Consider the following 8,379-nt stretch of genomic DNA (forward strand, 5'->3'; position numbering starts at 1 on the left):
TCTCATTGCTTTGGAGAGAGAAAACTGTCTGTGCCACAGTCCTGTTACTTTCCAACAACCAACCTGTTGATATTTCGCCTAAGTCCCTACTCTTTCATTTATGGGAGCATTCGGTTGCTTTTCATTACCAAAATGTCATTGCCCTTCTTCATACAGTATTTGATATTTTTTTTGTGGCAGTTCTGCCCTGTTCACTTATGCAACTTTGTGTGTGTGATTAAACTAGGGTAACCAGGTGTCCCACTTTGCTGCACAGCATTTTCACCCTCTGTCCAGCATCCACTGGACATCCCGCATACTAAGACAATGTCCCGCATCTCATTGGTCTCTTGATTTTTAATTGTCAGAAAAAAGAACACATGGATGTGTCCACCCAGCACATGAGCTACTTGTGCCGTTGTGGCATAATTTATACTTTACTATATACTATATATTTAAATCAGTTTGTTAATCTTTTTGCTATGATAAAATAGGAGCCTCTTCTTACCCTTTAATAAATACTCTGTAACCCTTATTATACTCTTTATTTAAATCTGTTTTTTCATCTCCATCCTTTTGCTACAATATAAAAGTAGCCTCTTCTGAATGGGGGCTCTAAAAGGGGGAAGGACATCTCTTTGACCATGATTCTGATAAGGGGACTTTATTTTCTTTACAATGAGCAGATTATGAGGCCATGTGTGTGTTGTTTGTGCACAGGCATGTGCACGTGTGTCTGTTGAAAGCATTAGCGGTCATGGCTTCTAATGTGGGATAGGTTGGGCCGTGACCGAGTAGGTGAGCCGACAGGAAATGTCAGATAACTCCAGGGGATTTTCATCACTAAGACACACATTGCACCTTCCTCTAACTTCCTCACTTACATCTTGGACACAAAGCTACTTTTCCGCATGGAAGGCTGATGCTGCATTACCCCTGAGACATCCAGGTTGAGCATAACTCTTCATTCTTTTCTATAGTTGTAGACGCTGGGAGTATCTAGTGTATATGGATGAACTTGGGATACTGTGCTTTGAAGTTATCATTTCTCTGCTCTATCAGGGTCTTAGGTCAGATATGTACTGTATGTGATTTCACCTGGGCAAGTTACATGCAATCTGAGACAACTAAAACACTTGATGTTATGCTATGTACTCTGTATTTCAAATCTGAAACACAATAAATAGATTATGGTCAACCTCACTTTTTACCTAGTCAAGTACTGGCACTAATCATGTGGAGACTGAATATAAATGGAGGCAAAATGATTCATAGTTTTTTTTCTAAAAGTTAAGATTTGACTACCCTGATTACAAATATGTACACAGCTTCAGGTTGTCCCTAATCATTATGATACATTTCCACATACCGTATCTCAAACACAAAAACATGGTATTGAAATTGTTTATGTGTGTGTGTGTGTGTGCGTGCGTGTGTGCGTGTGTGCGTGCGTGCGTGTGAAGAGAAAGGGGTAAGACTTCATGAACAAACGTTGTGCTGACGTGGTCCGTAAATATAGACAGACCTCTAAATCCGGGATTTTGACATCAGGTTTCCACTCTACTCTCCTTCTCAGTACAGTAGAGTCTCTTTATCCTCGTCAGACTCTTCATATTTCTTTTTTAAACTTTGAAAAAAGTATGTGTTGTGAAATTATGCAGGACAACCACAAACACTCTCACATAATAACCCCCCCTATCTGCCACAACGTGCGTAAGTCCCATACTTTTTGGAACCAGGGTGAAACCAGTAGATTCAGATGTAACCCAAACCTTTAATCTAATTTAGACCTGTATTTAAAGGAATAGTGTGGATTTTTTCATTGTAATTTCCATCTGTTGCAGTGACTTCGAACTGCCGGTTTCATTACATTTTGTCTCCTCAGATTTAGAACAGCACATATATAAAATGGAACAACAATAATCATGTAGAGACACATTTACAACTGAATCAGCTGGTTTGGAGTATAACAAACAACCATTTCAAATACATAACTAGAAGGGCACTCTTCCAAGCAGGAGCATATTAAGCAGGAGCATATTATCCAAGCAGGAGCATATTAAGGATAAAAAAGGCCCTCAGATCGGCCCCTGGGGGATACCACAAGTCAAGGATGTTGGTGTTGAGGTATAGTTTCCAATGGTAACAAAGAAGGTCCTGTCTTATAAGTATGATCTGAGACATGTGAAAACCATGCCTGAAAATCCAACCCAATGTTCCAACTCAATGATCCAACTCAATGTTCTAACCCACTGTTCCAGTCTCTGTTAGCCTGGATACCAGCCTGAACTCCGCCCATGACATCGTCAGGCTAAGTCTCTGTAGTAATACGTTATGATTAACAGTGTCAAAGGGTAGGCTACTTTTTCAGTTCTTTTGCCAACAAATGGTAGATTAGATATCGGTCGGTAATTATTTGTACAGTATCATTCTTTTTGGGTGGGGGATTTATAACTGCTGTTTTCAGGGGGTAAGGGAATGTGCCAGACAGCAGCAATACATGTACAATGGTAAGCATGTCTGCAGCTATCAGATTTGAAAAAAAGTTGGTAGTCAAAGTATCCAAGCAACACGTAGAGGTGTTGATTCTGTAGTGTTTTTTCCAGTTTCATTGAAACTAAATTATGACATCAAGTTAAGTTCCCCTTGCTGGTAATTCCAAATGTTGAGTTGTTAGTAATTGATATGTTACTGCCTGATTTGCCAACTGTGAAGGGGGTTACCCTCTCAACAGTTGGGAATAGCACACAAGTATTATCTATATTTCCACTGATAGTATTATCTATATTTCTACTGATGATGTCAGAGAAAACAAACTGTCTTGCTTTGCATTTTTCAGCATTATATGTGCGAAGCCTCTCTTCTCATTTTATGGATTTCATGGTGGATCTGCAGTTTGATTTTGCATAATTTTCTTTCAGTCTTCCTACACTCTATTTCAGACGTTTTACAGTTAGTTATTTATTTTTATTTAAATCTTTTCGCAAATCTGACTGAGTCTGACTGTTAACTTGAGGTCCTTGAAAGTGCCTGCTCAAAAAAGAGCACCTGTGGGAAAAGAACACACAGAAATGATCAGGTAAGTCCTTTACTGATGACAGAGTCCAGGGTTTAACCCTGTACATGCTGTGTTAGGCTGAAGTTTCTAAGCAGAACTTTATATTTGTGGGGACATAGACACTCCAAAGAACACACAGAAATGATCAGATAAGTCCTTTACTGTTGTGGAGATATTAAGACCCTTTATGATGACAGACTCCAGTGTATAACCCTGTACATGATGTGTTAGGCTGAAGTTTCTTAGCATAACTTCTCTGGATTATCTATATGCAAGTTCAAATCCCGTGATGTGATAAGACAATCAAAATCTGTAACACAGTGTTTTAGAGGCCTGTAAATAGTTATTATTCAATCAGATGGAGGGTTTAAAAGGTTGATATGCTAAATACTTTCAATTACAAAACATGAATAACTTTCTCTGAGCAAGCGCTTTCTGCCTGAGACAAATAAAGCTGTGTATGTGAGCACAAATGGCCCTTACTTGAAACAAGAGTTTTTATAAATAGACACCTCAGCAAAATGTAGTGCTTCTGCATTGAGTGAAGGTGGGGGTGGAGCAGGTGGTTTAGGTGCTGGGCCTTTGGGATTGGGTCTCGGACTAGAAAATGACATGCTGCCAATTGACAGCAGCCTCTCCATACTTTCATGGACTTAAGCTGATCGGGTGAGGATGGTGACAAGGAGTCAAGAAAGTTGGAGTTGGATGTTGGGGGGGGGAGGTTGTGGGGGAGAATGTTTTGGTTCCACAGAAGTCACGTTGGTAAAGATTCTCTTTTTTGGCTTTTGAGAAGTATGTCTTTGAGAGATTAATCATTCATTATGGGTGTCATTATGTCAATATGTACAAACAAATCATGTCACATGCAGAAATACGAAGCATCTGCACAATAATCTAAACCAAGGCCACAATCTAGAGCTGCAATACCACGGTGAAAGGGCATGCAACCAAAGTCAACTATTAACTTTACAGAAAACACACGCAGGCTAAAACAAACCCACTGGGCACAATGAAAACAAACATGCAGATGGAATCCAATCATATTCTGATTCCACTCAGCTTGGTCTCAAAACTAAGCCTGCGCCCTCTAGGCTGAGCTCAAAGAGCCCACTAATGACTTCCAGACCAAAGCATTGAGTGCTGTATCCCTCCCAACAGGATATGACACAGGAGGGCTGACTCTACCTTTGCTTTGAGATGAATGAATTCCTCCGTGAATTTGTGATCATGTGAGGTTCATCGCTGAACACTTCCCACTTTACAAGTTTACTCATGGTGGGTTTTTTTTATATCACAAGCACTACAGTTAGTTACTCATGATTATTTTGGCCAGCTATTTCCTGTGTGCAGTGTGGGATGGGTGACTTTCTACAGCAAAATATAGAAATATATCCATGGCTCTGTACTGTGTTTTAAAGGCTTAGGGTTGGACTACACCCTCACTGTGAATTAGACATACTTCATCATGGGGGTAATGTGAATGCAGCTGTTGAAGAAAATGAAACTATGAAATGAAAATGAGAAAATCAAAATAGATGTCAGGGTTTCCTTAGTCTTTGGGACAGAGCCACTGAAGATAGGCCTCATATGGGTCATTGATCAGATGACCTCTCATGTCAATGGAGAATGACAGCACTCATATAGCAACTCAAGTATCTGTTTCTTGAACCTTTAAATATTCAGTTTCTGTTGCATGAACATTTTAAATCAAGATTTACAACACCCCTCGTGCCATTTTACGATTGTATTTGTCAAAGGTCAATTTAGTACAATTTATAATGATGTTTCTCAAGGGTAGGCTACACTTCACTTATTCAATGTTGTTTAATAAAGACGTTTTCAGAGCCTAAATACAAGGCAATATTGAGCCACTGTCGATTGTCCAATTTTTAAGCTCCTCAAATACATCGCACATTTAAGGTGCAGTGTGGAGGATTTAGTGGCATCTAGCAGTGAGGTTGCAGATTGCAACCAACTGAATACCCCTCCCTCACCCCTTTCTTTCCAAGCATGTGGGGGAATGTACTATGTCAGGTGCCAGTAGCTACTTCCAGAAAGATGTCCTCATCTACGACTGCATTGAGTAGCCAAAATATGTCATGTGATGAGGTTACTTTAGATAGATTGCGAGAATGGCCCGAGTCCGCCACCCCGCGATTTGGAGTGTAGGCTGGTGGAATGGGGTTGCAGGTAGGAAAACAAGGCATAGATGACAGTGGCTTACTTAAAAAATAGCTATATATTTTTTTTTACAACAGGGCAATTTATAACCCGAAAACATATAATCGCAAACTGAACAAACTAAAGCCCTTAAACAGACAAGGTACCACTCTGTGCTTACAGGTTTCATCTAGTACCTTCTCCAAGCTTTCATCCAGCATGTTCAGTCTGTCCTTCCCTCACTAGACAATGATGTGCACCTTAAAAAAGGCCGCCCATTGGACTAAATTGGTCCAATTAAAAGTTAATTGGACCCCTCCAAAAGGTTGGGGGAACCCAGACCCAACCATTCAGGTAGGGGAGTCCAGTCCTTCTTCCCCCTAAGGGCCACAGTGAGAAGGGGGAGGGATTTCTGAATTGTTTTTAATTAGTTAACCCTTAGTCTGTAAACTATACAGTAGATCATAGCTTCCATGGACTGTAAATTGTGAGGTTAAGACATGAGCTCCAAAGTTGTTTTGTTACATTACATTTTTATTGACAATAATTTTCAGCTGCTGTGGGCTGATCTTGCAATATGGTGGCCTCTGTGGAAGACGACCCACTCCTATATAGATATGAAGGGCTCATTCTAGGCGACTGAAAACAAAACTTATTGTTGTTACAGGTAAGTTTGCACTAATAAAACACATAATTATTAATACTTTATTCCATTTCTGCAAATATATCCCCCTAAATTCTACACACTCCAGCTTTAAAATCATTGTAGAAATTGGAACATTCCTTCTGTACTCCTAAGAGTTATAGGGAATGAAACTGAGTCTGATTAGTCATTGATCCCATCTGACACGGTGACTGTACAGTAAAAGTTAGGGTGCTCTGCCATACCCTGTCGCAGAATTACTGACTCACAACCAGGCCAGGAACACTGTAGCGAAGGGAGGGCATAGTCACTCCAACCGGACCTGAACCTGGGTCTACAGGGTGCCAAACATGCACTCTGACCGCCACGGCAAAGAGCCAGGCTCGGTGGCATGTCAATCAGAGCACATACTCATCTGTAGTGACGGCAAATCATCACAAACACACAAACATGATTACTTGTGAACTCTGAATTTTTAAAAGTAAAAAATAGTAGACTGCTTTTGTACTGTATTCATTTAGTTGATTCAGATGTTTCTTTATCTAAATATGGCGTGTTTACGTTTCATTTGTTACCAAAAAAGACACAAATCTCTTGATAAAATTATCACATTATAAAGGTGACGGGTATATGGTTCATTGAAACATATTGCTTACTTGCAATGTTCTGGTGGACGTAAACAGAAATGTTCTTTAAGGCCCAAGAAAATAGGCCCTTTCCGTTTGCCAAAGTAAACCAGAGCAGAGCTGGATGGCTGACGTCACAGAAAACAGAAATCAGAGAGGCCAAGTCAATGAAATAGAGTAGGGAAAAAGTCAACAGAACTACTAGTGTGTGTCCTGCTATAACCTCTCAGATACACATCACCACCAAAGTGTGACAAAGAGGGGACAAACTGAACTGTGTGACAAGCGTCTGTAAAAAGTGGAACATGCCACTAAATAAAAACTAAATATGTTTTATAGTGATGGGGTTCCAGTAGCTGCACAGTAGTTAAAATACTCTGCATATCTACCAAATCTCCATCTGAGCCTCTTAAAAATGCTAATCCAATCATTTCCTGAGTCATGTCAGAGTTGCAGAGCCATGTTTATCCTGGAGCTGGACCAAAGGGAGAAATTAGTGTGGGGCAGAGTAAGCAGCCATAACACGGACCATTCATAGTTGAGCTTTCACTGTTCAACTTTAGGACCCACTGACAGACAGTGATTGCGCAAATTACATTTAAATGTTGTTTATTGTGACCAGTTGTGTCACAAAAACTGTGGTTTAAGAGTAGCTATTTTTAAATGTTCTTATAAATGCTAGCCTATGTCTCATCAAAGGCCTGCATCTTAAGCAGACAACAATACAAGCTGTGTGTTTTTTTTTTTACTGTAGTTAGAGATAAAATGTGAGAAGACATCTGGATAAGAGACTCATAACTTTCAATACTCCCAACTCAATAGTAAGCAGTTTAAAATAAAATAACAACATACAGCATTATATTTATTCACTCCAAAAATTGTAGGCTAAAAATAAATCAGAGCCTACTGTTCTAGTAAAGCAGGTCTGGCATAACTGAGGTTGGTCCTTCCGGATCCATTCTTCAGTAGTGACTTCTGAAGATTGCATACACTTGAGGCCATTGTTCCATTATCATTTGGCATAGGGAAATAGTTTTGACGACATTCTCCCACTGACGTCTGACGTTGTGTTCAGAGAAAGGTTTAGGCCTACTTATTTTCCCTACTTTCCTATACTCTCTGAAAACTTAAAGAAAAGGAAGGTCTTTTGAGGGTTGGTTAAGTAAAATAAAAGACTTAAATTAACAATTGATTAGAGTAATTTACATGCTGCTTCACCATTGAAGTGTCACAATAGTAATAGATTTCAACCATATGGAATATAAAAAAATGTGGCTTCACTTGTGGCTTTTCGCACCGATGTCCTTACACACCCATGAGTAAACAAAAGAAAATGTTTTTACCATGCCGTGCCAGCTCAAGCTCCACCAAGGACTAATCTTAGACAATTGTTTTGTAATTAGGTGCAGCACCTTTGCACAAGCCTTCAAACCAGACTCACAATAGAATATAGGATCTGTGACGCAGCTTACTGGACACCTGTAATTAGGAGCAAAATGTTTGCACTGACTTTAATCCCATTCTCTACATTCCTCTACTCTGATGAGGCAGATAATATTTTACCCTGCAACAGATGAAACAAGCAAATGTATCTGCTCTCTCTCTCTCTCTCGCTCTCTCCCTCTCTCTCTCGCTCTCTCTCTCTCTCTGTGTGTTACAGAAAATAGAGAGAGAGAGAGAATAACCAGCACATGGGCCTGGAAATAATTCTAGATAAGAATTAATAAATAAGAATATTTTCTCTTGGCACAAGCGGAAAAACTACAGCTCCCATTATCACTAACGCAGACTTCCGCATATCTCATACAGTCTGGAGACCGGCGACTTGGTTGGCTACATGCAACTGAGTGATTATATTCTAGCCAATTAGATATAGTCTGTTTTAATAGTCAATGGGCCACGGACCCGGCGTT

This window comes from Sprattus sprattus, assembly GCF_963457725.1.
Source record: "Sprattus sprattus genome assembly, chromosome: 12".
Taxonomy (NCBI): Eukaryota; Metazoa; Chordata; class Actinopteri; order Clupeiformes; family Clupeidae; genus Sprattus; species Sprattus sprattus.